We start from the raw sequence: 16,210 nt of genomic DNA, 5'->3' as shown, positions 1-16,210 counted from the left end.
AAAATTGCAAGTATGCCTCCTGGAGATAGGGTAGCAGAGCAGGAGGGCTACAGGGTGGCAAGGAGGCAGAGAGGAGGGCAGTTGAGGGTTATGTGGTAGGGGATGCAAAGGTCCTCTGCGTCGGAGGAAGGTGACCTTGGGACCTGAGATGCTGTGGATCTATTTGTTCTCCTGCTACATGGGATCCCCTGCTATCCCCTGCAGTCTCCATACTAGAAACTCCACCCCTAGGTGACTATGATTCTACACCCCAATTCCTTCATCAACAGGGGATGATGCAAACCTGCTGAGACCTGGGAGACTCAGGTGACTCCATGGGTGATATCCCCAGGTTCTGGTATACAGCCTCACAAATAAATATATATCACATGTAAGTAAATCTTACTATTCTGAAACATTTTTATAGTAGTGTCTCCATCCATTTCACTCTCCCGTTTATGGTGTTTTTGTGATTCTGATCTCCTTGTTCAGAAGGAAATGTATTCCTTTATATTTATAGATAGTCTTATTTATTTATTTATATATTATATTTATATATTGGTTAGAGGCAGAGAGTATTTGAGAGGAATGGAAGGGCAGACAGGAATTTGAGATAGCTGTAACACTACCTGAGTGCTGGTTAACCTTTCTCCCTGCAAGTGAGAGTCAGGGGCTTGACCTGGGGTTCTATACCATGCCTACTGCCACATGTGTGCCACACCTTGGCTCCTCTGAAGGGCTTTTGGGCATCCTGGCTTTGGATGTGAAGCACAGGGTTGACAGCAAGTTGTGTGGAGACATAGAAGTGACTGGAGCTCTGCTGCAGGGGCACCTGTCTATCAGCCAATCAGCAGCATGGATGGAAGCAGGGAGCCAAGGAACCCCCTTTCCAGCTTTCTGCATCCAAGACCTCCCTGCCTAGCCACTGCCACCCCTGCCACCTGGGGGGATTTCCCCATCACCCCCAGAATACCACTTACTAGGCCAGCCTCTCACAAGGTGCTGCCACACCCAGCTTCCCTCTTGGGTCTGGTGTCACCTCGTGACCCCAAGCCCAGAGCACTGCAGATCCTAGGTTTGCCACTCCAGCAAACACTCGTCCCCCTCGGGACAAAGACACATTGTATTCATTTTGCTTTCTGTTTGTCTCAGTTTCCTCTCTGCCTCAGAGCCTGCTCTCCTTCACAGTGGCTATTGAATGCATTTTTTAAAAAATAATTGACCAACAGTCAACAATAATCTGATGATCTCTAAAAGGTTGTTTTGTTTTTGTTTTGTTTTTACCAGAGTTGCCTACCTCTGGCTTCTTGTGGGACATGGGCTTGAACCTCAACCTCAGGCATGTAAAGCCTCCATCTTGAAGTCTTCTGTTCCTTCCATACCCACAGACCTATGCTTTTTCTGAAATCTATGATTTAGCTTTTATACTTATTCTTTCCATTTCTTTGTCATTAAGGCTTCATTCCTTGCAACAGTTTTTTCAGATAGATGGAGACAGAAAACAGCACAGCACCAGGTCTGGTTGAACCTGGGTTATTAGCACTGGCAAAGTAAGCATACATTGAGCTAGATAATTGAGCTGCCTTACGTGTCATATTTAATTTTTTCCAGTATAATGACCGTATACAGTCTCTTTTTAAACCCACTCTTCCCTTATAAAGACAGAGACATAGAGGGAGAAAAAGAAAACTAACACTGCCCCACCATTCATGAAGCTTCCCATCTGTAGGTTGGGATAGGAGTTTGAACCCTGTGGGTCCTTGTGCCTGCTCTACTGGGTGTACCACCACCCATACCTGACTCTTTAATTTTAAAACATGGTTTTATGTCATCTCTCCAACTAAACTAATGATATATAAACTTGTATGCCAGAAAGAGTGCTCTGCTCTTTTAAATAAAAAACTTTAAAAAAAAAAGTATACAAAAAGGAAAAGCAATTCATTTTCAGAAAAAGATCTGGCAATATTCAGCACATCAGAAGCTGTGCTCTCCAGCTTCTCAAAGTGTTTCCTGACACTACGAATTGTGATCAGAGTAGCTGCAGAAAAGATGGAGGGATCCAATATAACAACCATCATGTGCATGTTTTATGTAAACATGTTGATGAAAATAGTGATGTTAGAATTTCTAACCTCCATGCTCTGGAAAGAAGCACCAGTTTACTGCAGCTCAGCTTAAATGATGTTTAATGATGGCTGCCTGCTTACCATAAAATAACTTTCCTTGAAACCCTGGTATAGTAGAGTAACATTGTGAAGGCAAATGTTGTGTTTTATTGTGAAGTTCCAGGAGACAACTTTGCAGATGATGTTCTCCTCTCCTCTTCCTGTAGGTGGCAGCCTATTTCAGTGACCCCAGCAAGCCCTGTGTCTCCTACTCCTGTCAACACACAGGCCTTTTGGCTGTGGTCCAGGACTGCCCCAAGCAGACCTGGTGCTCAGAGGTGAGCTGGGTGTCTGTCTGATCACAGGGATGGCTGTTTCTCATGCAGACACCTGCATGGTCTTCCTTCTCACTCCTGCAAAAACATCTGCACCTGGCTCATAAATTTCCAACAGGTTCCCCTGTATGTAACATATGTCCCCCTTGGGATCTAGGGAGACAGTAAGATGGTTATGCAGGTGACCTTCCTGCCTGAGGCTCCTGGGTCAAAAGTTCATGCCCCATAAGCTGCAGTTGAGTAGTCCTGCAGTATTAGTATATTATAAGAAGATATATGCATCTTTAGGTGCGTGTAGATAACATAATGGTTATGCAAGAAGACTGTCATGCCATGATTTTGAAGTCCCAGGTTCAATATACTGCACCACCATAAATCCAGAGCTGAGCAGTGCTCTGGAAAAGAAAGGAAATAAGGAAGGAAGGAAGGAAGGAAAAGGAGAAAGAAAGAAAGGGAGAAAGAAAGAAAGGAAAAGAGAGAAAGAAGAGGAATATATAGAGAGGCCTCCAATCTCCTTATAATGCCAAGCATAATTTTCATGTTGTTTCCTCCAGAACACTGCTCTGGCTTCTGGTGGTGCAGGGGATTGAACCTGGGACACTGGAGCTCCAGGCATGAGAATCTCTTTGTGGAACCACTATGTTGGGTACCCCCGCATACACACCACCACCAAATTTTCATACCAGAGGTATATTTGCAAATTCATGAAAACTTAATCTCCTGCTATTCATAGGAACCAAGTTATAGAAAGTAGGTTGTTATTTATAAGAACAGAAAATAACTTTGTTATTCAGTGACTCTTGGACTAAGGCCAATCATTTTCTTTCTTTAAAAAAAATTTTATTATCTTTATTTATTGGATAGAGACCGCCAGTATTCAAGAGGGAAGGAGGAGATAGAGAGGGAGAGAGATACCTGCAGCCCTGCTTTACCACTTGTGAAGCATCTCTCCACCACCAACGCCGGTGGGGACTGGATGCTAGAACCCGGGACCTTGCACATGGTAAAGTGTGTGCTTATTTACCAAGTGCACCACCACCTGGCCTCAGCTAGTCATTTTCTATATGAAAAAGTCATAAGTTGGGGTGCGCCTGTTCCTCAGACACCTGCCATGGGGACATGAGGAATTGTAGCCAGGTGTCAATAGCTATCCTGTAGCCATCTGTGGACCTCCCTGTGAAGTTAAAGAGAACCCCAACTTTTCATAGAACACATATATGTGCATGCTTCAGATTTTTGTGTCTTTAATTCTCAGGCCCCCCAATTTGGCAAGGGTTTTGTGTTCATGAATGTTCACATCTAAATTATTAAAGATGGTTTACATTTAAATTGCTTGCCTTTCTGAAACTAGTAACGTAATCTTATTGCAGAAATCCAATTAGGTTCTCAACATTTATTTTATTTATTTCTTTACTGGAGCACCACTCAGCTCTGGCTGATGGTGCTGCAAAGGAGTGAACCTGATACTTAGAAGACTCGGGCATGAAAATCTCTTAACATAAGCATTATGCTGACTACCCCCACCCTCAACATTTGTTTGCTTGCTTATTTATTTTTTTAAATTTCATTATGTATTTTTATTTTTTATTGGATAGAGACAGCCAGAAATTGAGAGGGGAAGAGGTTATAGAGAGGAAGAGAGAGTCAGAGAGACACCTGCAACACTGCTTCACCACTTTCAAAGCTTTGCCCCTGCAGGTCGGGACCGGGGACTTGATCCTGTGTCCCTGTGCATTGTAACATGTGCACTCAACCAGGTGGGCCACCACCTGGCCCCTATTTGTTTATTTTTTACATTGAGATGCTGATAGGTTTAACAATACAATAACATGTAAGATAAAAAAATGCTCTATGAGAATTTTACAATGTTGAATAATAGTGCCATGGTTAAAGTATTTATTTTTAGTTACGATAAGTAAAAGATAACTGTTTCATTTAAATTGTTGGTTTAAATGTTATATTCATCTTCTCCTCCTACTGAACAATAAGTCTTGGCATGAAATGAGCTTTCACGAGGCCACCTCACTCCCCCAACAGTGTGTATGGATCCTGAGACCAGCCAAGCATATCTGCTAGCCACCCCTTTCCATTACTGTTTCAATAAATTAGAGATTTTCAGTTATTTATAGAAAGATTCAGAGTTTTTTTTTCAGTTTTCTGCTTACTTTTACAGGAATATAGAGTGTATGATTCCAAAAAAAAGTTGCTATACATGTAAGTAAAATTAGACTTTATATATAGAGGAAATATTAAGGATTGATGAAACCAAGTACTTTTTTATTTTTATTTATTTACTTATTTATTTATGGCATATCAGGGGCCAGGAGTTAGCTCACCTGCCAGACTATACTGGGTGCCAGTCCCAGTTCTGGGGGTGGAGGGTGGGCTCAGTGGGTGGTGGAGTGGAGCAGTGGTTTCTCCTTCCATCTTTCTCTTTGTCTTTCCTTCTTTTTCTTACTCTAAGAAAAAAGTGAGAAATTGGGCCCAGGCACTGGTGCACCTGGTTGATCGCACACATGGCCATGTGTAAGGATCTGGGTTCAAGCCTCCACTCCCCAGCTGCAGGGGTAAGCTTCGTGAGTGGTGAAGCAGATCTACAGGTGTCTCTCTCCCTCTTGATCTCCCTGCTTCTCTCAATTTCTGTCTCTATCCAGTAATAAAATAAATAAAAAGTGAGAATTCTGGACCTCATTGACCACACAGTAGGGTACTACATGGCCAAGGACCCAAATATGTTCCCAGTACTGCATAGAAAAACAGCATAGACTAGAAAGTCTGCTGTGATGTTAACATGATAGATAGCATAAGTATGAGTAATTGAGTTATAAACAATAAGTAATAGCTACCCACTCACATTGATAGCATCATTCTTGCTACCAAAATCCAGGATTGTTGATGGAGAGAACAGATTCATAAAAGACTTCATAGCTACAACAACATTTAAAAACAACAACAACAACAAGGGCAACAAAAAGGAAATAAATAATTAAAAAAAAAAGACTGTTGTGAGGTGGTTGGATGGTGGTACATCCGATTTAATGCACACACTGCAAGGACCTGGTTCAAGCTCCAGGTCCCCACCTGCAGGAAAGGGCTTCATGAGTGTGAAACAGGTCTGCAGATGTCTCTCTCTTTCACTTACTATCTCCCCATGCCACTCAATTCCTCTATCTCTGTCCCTAATAAATAAGTAAAGAAATGTTTTTTAAAGTTTTATGAAATTTAGTTGGTTTTCTTAACAACAGCAGGTCATGTTCAGACTTGGCTTCCTAGATCCTAGGGTAACCTGCAATGACACAGTGAAGTCAGGGGGTCCAGGTGGTGGTGCACCTGGTTAAGTGCATACATTACAGTGTACTCGAACCTGGGTTCAAGTTTTGGTCTCCACCTGCAGAGGGAAAGCTTCATGAGTGGTGAAGCAGGGCTGCAGGTGTCTTTCTGTCTCGCTCTTTACCTCTCCCTCCCCTCCCAATCTCTCTCTGTCTCTATCCAATAATAAATAAATACAAGATTTAAAAAAGAAAAGAAAATGAAAGTCAGGGACACACTTTCCCTCCAATCTGCTCTCCCCTCTTCCTCCTTCCTTCTTCTCCCCTGTTACTTTGGTCCTTGCTTTCTCCCCTTCCCCTGTACTATGAGTAAGACAGCAGTTTTTAATGTGCTGGTCAAGACGTGTGGCTGCAGACACTGTTCCTCCAGCACACGCAGTGGCTGTGATGGCTCTCAGGGTTGAGCAGGTACAGCCACGGCCTGTTAGGGCTGCAGCCCATCCCTGCCTTGTGCCTCCTCTGTGTTGCAGGTAAGCCCAGCTGCAGGTCCTCACTCCTGAATGTGATAGTGAAATACAATGGCTGCAAGAAGGTGGCCATGGCTAGATGCTTGGGGGAATGTAAATGGACTTACAGGTGAGTTCTGTTAATTACTGTGAAGGGAACTGAGCTTTCAAAAAATACATGGGGGGGGGCAGGCAGGGGCACGCATACCTGGTTGAGTGCACACATTACAGTGCACAAGGACCGGGGTTCCAGTCCCAAGTCCCCACATGCAGGGGGAAAGAGTGGTGAAGCAGGGCTGCAGGTGTCTCTCTGTCTCTCCACTCCTCTCAATTTCTGGGTGTCCCTATCTAATAAACAGAAGAATTTGAGGAGGATGTCCCTGTATCATTTCAGAAGATGCTTCAGAAGTGTTTATCCCTGCCCTTTCTTTTGTTTTAGATACAACTACGAGATCTTTCAGTTAGAGAACTCCTGCCTGTGCTGTCAGCCAGACAAGTACGAGTACTGAGAACTAATGCTGGAGTGTGCGGACAGCAGCTTGGCCCCCTATCGATACAGGCACCTCACGTCCTGCTCCTGCATAGACCACTGTCGGGGCTGCCAGCCAGGCTGCCACAAAGAGCTCACACAGCCTGACCATCCATCGTGGATTTGACAGCTGAGTGACAGGGACAGTCACCAGTGAGGAAAATCAAATGCCTGCCTGTCACTCAAAATGAATCCTCCCTGTCATGTATTTTGTTCTCTGATTGGCTGGATCTGACAAATAAATATCAATCTGCAAGCAAAATTCACAAGCACTTTTTTATAGTAATATGGTCAGGGACCAAGTGGGGTACACCTGGTTGAGCACACATGTTATAGTTTGCAAGGACTGAGGTTGGAGCCTCTGGTCCCCACCTGCAGCTGGAAAGATTGTGAGTGATGAAGCAGGTCTCTCTCTATATCTATCTATCTATCTATTTATCTATCTTATTTATATTTTCCTCACTCTCCTTTTCTCTCTGTCTTGTCAAATTTAATAAAATGGTAAAAAAGGCCATCAGGAGAAGTGGATTCGTATTGCAGGCACTGAGCCCCAGTGGTAACTCTGGAGGCAAAATAACCACATTAATTAAATAAAAAGAAAGAAAGAAAAAGAAACATGTACCTGCTGTTTTGGTAGCACTGACTGCACTCCAGCCTCCTGTGACACTCTCCACTCAGTCCTTTCAGTGTCATGTCTGCAAGGCTGCATCCTGCTCTCTCTCTCTTTTTCCCCAAGTTAATAACTTTTTCAAATTAATTAGTTAATTATTGGACAGACAGAAATTGAGGTGGGGAGATAGAGAGGGAGAGAGACAGAGAGACACCTGCAACCTGTTAGGGTGCCCCATTTTGGGCACCAGATGTTGGACACCAGATGTTGGGATTCTTCAGGGGGGAATGAGGCAGGAGTGAGCTCACTAAAGGGGTCTTTCAGCATATCGTGGCAGCAGAGGATACACAAACCTCTTTAGGTTCTCATTGCATGGAACAAAACATCTTTATTAGTGCAGTTACAAGTTTATAAAGGGGTAGCTGTGCAGGGGAAGTTGCCAGCTGGCCAATGAGGTCATTATCTCCTTATAAGGAAAAAGAGAGCAAGGGAATAAGAGGGTCTGGATGGTGATGCAGGAACAGATAATAGAAATATAAGGAAGGCTAAGCCCACCAGAAAGGGGGAAGGGTGGGTGATGCGGCGAGGCTGACAGGAAGGTTGGAATTCCCCTGCATACTCTTGCCACATCTCACTCAAACACAAGGCTGGCATGCCAAGGGAAGACTGATAGATGAGCTTCCAGGGGGTCAGCCATCCATGCTCAAGCACACATCAACTTACAGCAGACCTGCTCCACCACTCATGAAGCTTCCCCCCTGTGGTGGGGACCATGGGCTTGAATGTGTGCACTTAACAAGGTGTGTCACAGCATAGCTCCCTTCATAAAGCTTTTTACATAAATATTACAGAACATCAAAATAGTCAGCAAAAATCCAAAAAATGATGTGCCAAAGAAATTAAGATGGTTAAAATTCACATTTTTCTCACTGAACCCTGCACCCGGTGGCTCAGTGGTCTGGAGAGGGATGGTGGCCATCACCGGAGAGGTCAGCAAGGTTAGCAGGAGCCAGTGTGGCCCAGACAGAAAGTGGAGAAAGGAACTAGGAAGACTTGAAAGGGCAGGGGTCCTGTATGGATGTCTTGAGGATTATCTCATGAGGGTGGCTTGTGTTTCAATGTTATTTTTTCTTTATTTCATGGTAGCAATGTACAATTTCATTCATGTGCTGGTCTACTTATGCTTGCTAGTTCTAACATAGCTGCATTTTCCTTTTTTACTTAACAAATATTTTTATTTATTACTGGGTGGGTGGCTTTTTCAAAGGAGCATTAACAGAATGATTGTTAAGTACAGAAAGTGTTTTTATGTAAATTGTTATCTGTAACCATTTATGCTCACTAGTTCTGTTTTTGTTGTTGTTGTTGTTTTGTTTTGTTTTGTTTTGCCTTTAGAGGCTCTGTGCCTGCAATATGAACCACTGCTCCAGGAGGCTATTTTTCCTTTTGTCACCCTTGTTGTTTATCATTGTTGTTGTTATTACTATTGTTATTGCTATCATGGTTGTTGGATAGGACAGAGATATTGAGAGAGGAGAAGAAGACAGAGGAAGAGAGAAAGGTAGACACCTGCAGACCTGTGCAGGTGGGAGCCAGGGTATTGAACCAGGATCCTTAATCCAGCCCTTGAGCTTGGAGCATGTGCACTTAACCTGCCGCACTACCACCCAGCCCTCTAGTTCTGTATTGTTTAGGTCAGATAATATTTACTTGCAGTCCTTACTAACCTTCCAGTAGAGACCCTCAGATTCTCTTCCTTTTCTTTTTTAGACAACAGGCAGATTAATGTGAGTTCTGAGGCCCAGTCCAAAGGCGGAGGAGATAGTTCTGCATCAGATATAAAAGATGGGAGAAGTCAAGGACTGGCATAAGGATCCCTAAGCAATACAGAACTAGAGGGCTGGGTGGTAGTGCCACAGGTTAAGCACACATGGCTTGAAGCTCAAGGGCAGGATTAAGGATTCCAGTTTAAGACCCTGGCTCCCACCTGCAGGGGGTTTGCTTCACAAGTGGTGAAGCGGGTCTACAGGTGTCTTATCTTTCTCTCCCCCTCTCTGTCTACTCCTTCTCTCTCCATTTCTCTCTGTCCTATCCAACAACAATCACAACAATAACAACAACAATAATAACTACAACAACAATGAAAAACAAGGGCAACAGAACGGAAAATAAATACATATATAAAAATTTTTTTAAAAAAGATGGGAGAAGGGTGAGAGGAGGATCGCTGCTGCCTGAAGGCCACTGTTGGCTGCACGCCCTTTTGCAAAGAATAAATGCCTTAATTCAACTCCTTATCTTTTGACTTGACACAGATTTTTCATTGGATGCCTTTTACAACACATTGCCCTCAATTCTACTGATTCAAAAACTTGATATACCATTCTACAGGCGACTCGGCAAAGTTAATGTGAGAACTGTGGTAATGGTTCATTTAATGCAACACCAGAGCCTCACACATGGGTGACTTCATGGCTCCTGTGCCACCTTTCTAACTCTTTTCCTCTAGATAGAGACCGAGAGGGACAGCACAGGAACTGAATTGACCCGGTTGCCTGGTGCTCCCCTGTGGTGCAGGGGCTATACCTGAGGACCCTATGAAACAGGGCACACACCCTCCACCAGCCCTGGGCTCTGGCTCTTGAACTGAGTAAAACTGATTTATTTGATATATAGAGATATGTAAAGTCTGCTCAGTGAAAGCTCTAATCCTAATCCTACTCTGGTGAAAGGCTGTTTATATATACAGCATGCCCTCTGTCTCCTGTGGTTGTCATTCTGTTGTGAATTCCTGTTAATTCTAGAATCAGAATTGTGACACATAGTTACAACCCAAAGTTAATATTCTATTTTTTACAAGTTTTTTTATTTACTCCCTTTTGTTGCCCTTGTTGTTTTATTGTTGTAGTTATTATTGTTGTTGTCGTTGTTGGATAGGACAGAGAGAAATGGAGAGAGGAGGGGAAGACAGAGAGGAGGAGAGAAAGATAGACACCTGCAGACCTGCTTCACCGCCTGTGAAGCGACTCCCCTGCAGGTGGGGAGCCGGGGTTTGAACCGGGATCCTTATGCCGGTCCTTGTGCTTTGCGCCACCTGCGCTTAACACGCTGCACTACAGCCCGACTCCCGTTAATATTCTATTTTTTAAAAATATTTATTTATTCCCTTTTGTTGCCCTTGTTGTTTTATTGTTGTAGTTATTATTGTTGTTGAAGTCATCATTGTTGGATAGGATTGAGAGAAATAGAGAGAGGAGGGAAAGTTAGAGAGGGGGAGAAAACAGCAGACACCTGCAGACCTGCTTCACGGATTGTGAAGCGACTCCCCTGCTGGTGGGGAGCTGGGGGCTCTAGCCGGTATCCTTAGGTTGATCCTTGTGCTTTGCACCACCTGTGCTTAACCCACTGTGCTACAGCCCAACCCCTGTTAATATTCTATTATCTTCCTTTCCTTCTTGGCTTGGTCCCTTTATCTTGCTTGTAAATCTGTCATCTGAACTGAAAAGGTTGAAAGAGAAGGGGAGTGGGCCCACTGAGGTGGAAGGACCCAGGGCCACATGTGCCCTGCCCACTTCACTCCCAGGTCAGACTGGCTTCCTCTGCCCCCTGGAGCCTGTCTGTGCATGTGTGTGTGTGGGGGGGTGGGGTGTTTACAAGTGTTTCCTGATGCTAGAACAGTCTCGTTGGAGTGTGACTGCTAACTGCTTTTTGGCAAGATACTATTTTAAATAGTCCTGGGGTCCTGATTGTGGTACACCTGGTTGAGCACACATGTTACAGTGCACAAGGATCCAAGTTCAAGCCCCTGGCCCCCATCTGCAAGGGGAAAACTTTTTGAGTGGTGAAGCCATGTTGCAGGTGTCTCTGTCTCTCTCCCTATCACCTACCTTCCCGCTGAATTTATGGCTGTTTCTATCCATTAAATAAATAAAGATAATAATAGAAAAATTAATTTACATGACAGAAGTCTACATCAAATTGGCATTTGAAATAAGAAAGCTCTTTTTTGAGGTCCCGTTACAGAGCACATGAGTAGAAACAAACTGCTTCTGGAAAGCCTGTTTTTAGTAGCTTAACTTTTTCCTTTCTTTAATTTTCTTTTCTTTTTAAACTATCTTTATTTATTGGATAGAGACGGCCAGAACTTGAGATGAGATGGAAGGGGGAGAGAGAGGGAGGGAGAGACAGAGACACGTGCAGCCCCGCTTAGTCACTTTTGAAGCTTTCCTCCTGCAGTGAGGATCAGGGGCTTGAATCCAGGTCCCTGTGCATTGTTGTGTGTTTAACCAAGTATACCACTGCCTGACTCCCCCCTTTTTTCTCTTGGCTTTTCTTTCTTTGTTTATTTTTCCTTTCTTTCTTTTTTTGTTTTTTGCTTTTGGGCTTATCACCAGGTTTCAGGGCCAGCACTATGAATCCACTGGTGCTGGCAGCCATATATTTATTGATTCATTTATTTATTTATTTTGGCTAAGACAGAGAGAAACAGAGAGGGGAGAGGGTATATAGAGAGGGATAGAGACCTGTTTCTCTGCTTGTGAAGTGTCCCTCTGCAGGTGAGGAGCCAGGGCCTCCAACCAAGATCCTTGCATGGGTCTTTGTGCTTTTATACTATGTGCACTAAACCCAGTGCACCCCCACCTACCCCACCCTCCCATTTGCATTCCTTTATAGGTGAGAGGAAATACAAAATAAGAGGCAAAATCTTCACCCAGCACTTTGTTTAGGCCAGAAGAAACTCTGCAAATGTCTCCCCTCAGCTTAGAGGGAGAGGGGAGTTTCTCTGCATGTGATGCCTCTTTTTTTTTTTTTTAATTATCTATGTCTGGATTGACTGATTGATTAGATAGAAACAGAGAAATTGATAAGGGAGGAGCATATAGAAAGGGAAAGAGATAGAGACACCTTTAGCTTGTGAAGTTTTCCCCCTGCAGGTAGGGGGCCAGGGGTTTGAACCCAGATCCTTGTGCACTATGATGTATGCACTTAACCAGGTGCACCACCACCTGCCCCCATTTTTTTGCTTTTAAAGAAGCTTCCACTGATTTTTTTGCATTCAACTTTCTATATATGCTATTCTTTTTTAATGTTTTATTTATAAAATGGAAACATTGACAAGGCCATAGGATAAGAGGGGTATAATTCCCACCAGGGACATTATGGTGTGCAGAGGTAGAAGGTCTGGGTTCTGTAACTGCTTCCATGCTGAACATGGTTGTTTACAGGTGGATCCATACTCTCAGTCTGTCTTTCTCTTTCCCTAGTGGGGCAGAGCTCTGGGGAAGTGGGGCTCCAGGACACATGAGTGGAGTCTTCTGTCCAGGGAAGTCCAGTAGGCATCTTGGTAGCATCTGAAACCTGGTGGCTAAAAAAAGAGTTGACATATAAAGCCAAACAAATTGTTGACCAATCATGAACCTAAAGGCTGGAATATTGCAGATGAAGATTTGGGGTCTCTGTTTTGAAGATAGCTAGTAGGCCTATTTTAAAAATGTTATATTCCAAAGGGATATTATATTCCAAGGGATATATATTCCAAAGGTATTTTATATTACTACTGCTTTGTTCTCCTCTCAGCCAGTCTCATCATGCAGGTAGCAGGGATGGTTCTGGGCAAAGCCCTATTTCTTTTTCTGGCTCTGAGATTTTGAACTTTACATCCTGTCTCTAGATTTTATTCAAACTTAAGTCTGTCTCTAAACCCTAACACCATCAACACAAAATGAGTTGAGTTAGATTCTTAAAATTTATTTTGGATTTGAGTCCCCACCACACCTGCAGAGGAAAATCTTTGTGAATGGTGAAGCAGTGCTGCAGGTCTCTCTCTCTCTCTCTCTCTCTCTCTCTCTCTCTCTCTCTTCTCCCTCTTTACTTCCCCTTTCCCTTTTGATTTCTGCTGTTACTATCCAATAAATAAAGATAATAAAAATATTTTAAAATTATTTTTAAATTTTTTAAATATTTATTTTCCCTTTTATTGCTGTAGTTATTATTGTTCTTATTGATGTCCTTGTAGTTGGATAGGACAGAGAGAAATGGAGAGAGGAGGAGAAAACAGAGGGGGAGAGAAAGACACCTGCAGACCTGCTTCACTGCCTGTGAAGAAAACCCTCTGCAGTTTGAGAGCCAGTGTACTTAACCCACTGTGCTACCTCCTGACTTTGCTTAGATTATTTTTAAGGAATTTGTATTTACAATTAAATTTTGATTTGATAGAACAAGGCAATTCATACAAGGAAGGGAGATAATGGAGAGAGAGAAAGACACGTACAACTCTGCTTGCTTGTCAAGCTTAACCCCACCCCCTAGCAGGTAGGCACTGGGGCCTTGAACCTGGGTCCTTAGTCATGGTTATGCGCATGCTCAACTGAGGTCACCACCACCTGTGCCTATTTTAAAATTACTAAAGAATTTCTTAAGAATCCCCTCAACACTTTATCTGTACTATTCCAGCTTAGGTCCATGATTGGTCAACAATTTGCTCGGCTTTGTATGTTAACTCTTTTCAACCACCAGGTTCCAGATGCTAGCATAATGCTGACCAGACTTCCCTGGACAGACAACACCACCAATGTATCCTGGGGCTCTGCTTCCCCAGAGCCCTTGCCCACTAGGACAGGGGAGAGACAGGCTGGGAGTATGGATCAACCAGTCACCGCCCATGTTCAGCGGGGAAGCAATTGCAGAAGCCAGACCTTCCATCTTCTGCATCCCACAATGACCTTGGGTCCATACTACCAGGGTTAAAAAACAAGAAAGCTATCAGGGGAGGCGATGGGATAGAGTTCTGGTGGTGGGAATTGTGTGGAGTTGTACCCCTCTTTTTAAAAAAAATATTTTATTCTGTTTATTTATTCCCTTTTGTTGCCCTTGTTGTTTTATTGTTATAGTTATTATTGTTGTCGTCATTGTTTTAAGTTGTACCCCTCTTAACCTATGGTTTACTCAATGTTTCCTTTTTATAAATAAAATATTTAAAAAAAAAGGGGGAGTTCGGAGGTAGCGCAGCGGGTTTAGCGCACGCAGGTGGCACAGCCTAAGGATCCTGGTTCGCGCCCCCAGCTCCCCACCTGCAGGGGCCTGGCCTCACAGTAGGTGAAGCAGGTCTGCAGGTGTCTATCTTTCTCTCCCCCTGTCTTCCCTTCTTCTCTTCTTCTCTTTGTCCCAGCTGAGTCCAGCTCAGCGCCATGGAGCCCTGAGGCCCAAGCCCTGACGCCCTGTAGGCCCCACGCCGCATTGCGTCGGGTCGCGTCAAGTCACCCCCTTGCGCGTTGCGTCACGGCACGTCACGTCACCCCCATTCGCATTGCGTTGCGTCGCATCATGTCACGTCACCCCCACGCCGCAATGCGTCGCGTCACGTCACGTCACCTCCACTCCGCATTGCGTTGCGTTGCGTCGCACCCATAGGCCCCAGCGCTGGGGCCCGGGTCTGCGACTTGAGCGCCAGGCCACGACTGTGCAGAGGCTCCCGGCGTGGAAGTACTGCTGGGGAGTCACGACGGTGCTATGCTGGACAGCAGCGGCCGGGTCCATCGTGCTTGGCCCATCTACTGAGATTCCTCCAATTCCAAGTAAGTGGCCCCCGGTGCCCCCTTCCTGGAAGGCTCGGGTGTCGCGCCAGCCCAGGAAGGTGCTAGGTGGGGGGAGGGGAGAAGTCGGAGTACAGCCACAGAGGCGCCAGCGCAGCTGGACAGACACCATACCCAGGGCCAGGCACACACCAAAGAGGTGGCTGCGCTCCCCCCAACCCCCAGGACCCAGCGGCCTTGAGCGGGGCGGTCCCCGGATAAGGGCCATGCGCACCCCCGGCAGGGGCGCACCTGGGGGAGGTGTGCGCAAGCCCCCAGATCCCACACCCCAGGCAGGGACACCCTGGAAGTGTGGCTGCGCGCCCCACATCCCGCTGTTTTCGGCTTCCAGGAGCGCAAGCACAGGGACCCCGCCGGAGAGTCTGGGCAGCCGGCCTTCCCTTTCCTTCCAGCTGGGAGAGGGGTCCTGGGGTCCCAGGGCCTCGTCCAGCGTGTCCATGCCTGAGGCTCCGAGTGCCCTGAGGGTGAGAAGCTGCCCGCGCAGCTGGAGGCCGGGCAGTGCGCCTCCCGCCCACCCCAACCGCCTGGGCAGGAGGGGACCCTGGAACCCACCAGCCTGCCTTGGCTCAGGAGAGGCCAGGCCCAGAGAACTTTCCGCGAGCCCGCCCACCCGAAATGTGCGCCTCTCAGCCTGGCTCAAGACCAGGTCCTCGGGGGACGGCTGTTTGGAATCCTGAACCTGGAGTTTGGCCTGGGGCAACATGGTGAGCCGGGCTCCCAGACTAAGGGCGCTGGGTGTGGGTTCAGGTTGGGGGGTCTCCTCACACTTCTAGAACTGGAGTGTTTTTTCTGTCTCTGTCTCTCTCGAAGAGACATGCATTTCTGAGCTGTGCCCCATGCTGGCTGACTCCAACCCCCTGTTGAGCCGTTTGCCAGGCTGCAGGTTGGGTCTGGGATGAGGGTCTGGCACTTTGCAAACTGCTGGTCCAGGGAGGCCACTCCCAGCGCCCCCCCACCCCCCACCCCTTTCAGGAGGCCTGGGCCTGGCTAGTCTTCTTGTGCCATGGAGGGTGGGCGGGGGGCGCCTGGGGCTCTTGTGTCTGTGAGGACAGTCCTGGGGGGACTGCAGTCCGCCTGTGCACAACAGGGCGGCCAGCGCACTGGCAGGTGGGAGCTGCAATAGGAGCTGGGCAGAGCCAGGCAGGAGCTGGGTTCTTGGAGCTGGGTAGGAACCGGACAGGAACTGTGGTTTTAAAAAAAAGGAAATTAAAAAAAAGGAAAAAAATGTTACTTATTAATACAAAAAAGAGAAGCAGAGCATGACTATGGCACATGCAATGCTGGG

At 45.7% G+C, this 16,210-nt stretch overlaps 1 pseudogene; it reads left to right on the top strand.

Annotated features, from left to right (window-relative positions):
* Nucleotides 1-1,295: 1,295 nt before the first annotated feature.
* Nucleotides 1,296-6,850, top strand: LOC132532843 (apomucin-like; annotated as a pseudogene).
* Nucleotides 6,851-16,210: the final 9,360 nt, after the last annotated feature.

This window comes from Erinaceus europaeus, chromosome 2 (genome assembly GCF_950295315.1).
Source record: "Erinaceus europaeus chromosome 2, mEriEur2.1, whole genome shotgun sequence".
NCBI lineage: Eukaryota > Metazoa > Chordata > Mammalia > Eulipotyphla > Erinaceidae > Erinaceus > Erinaceus europaeus.
The sequence above is the reverse complement of the archived record's forward strand: the minus strand, read 5'-3'. Positions and strand labels throughout refer to the sequence as shown.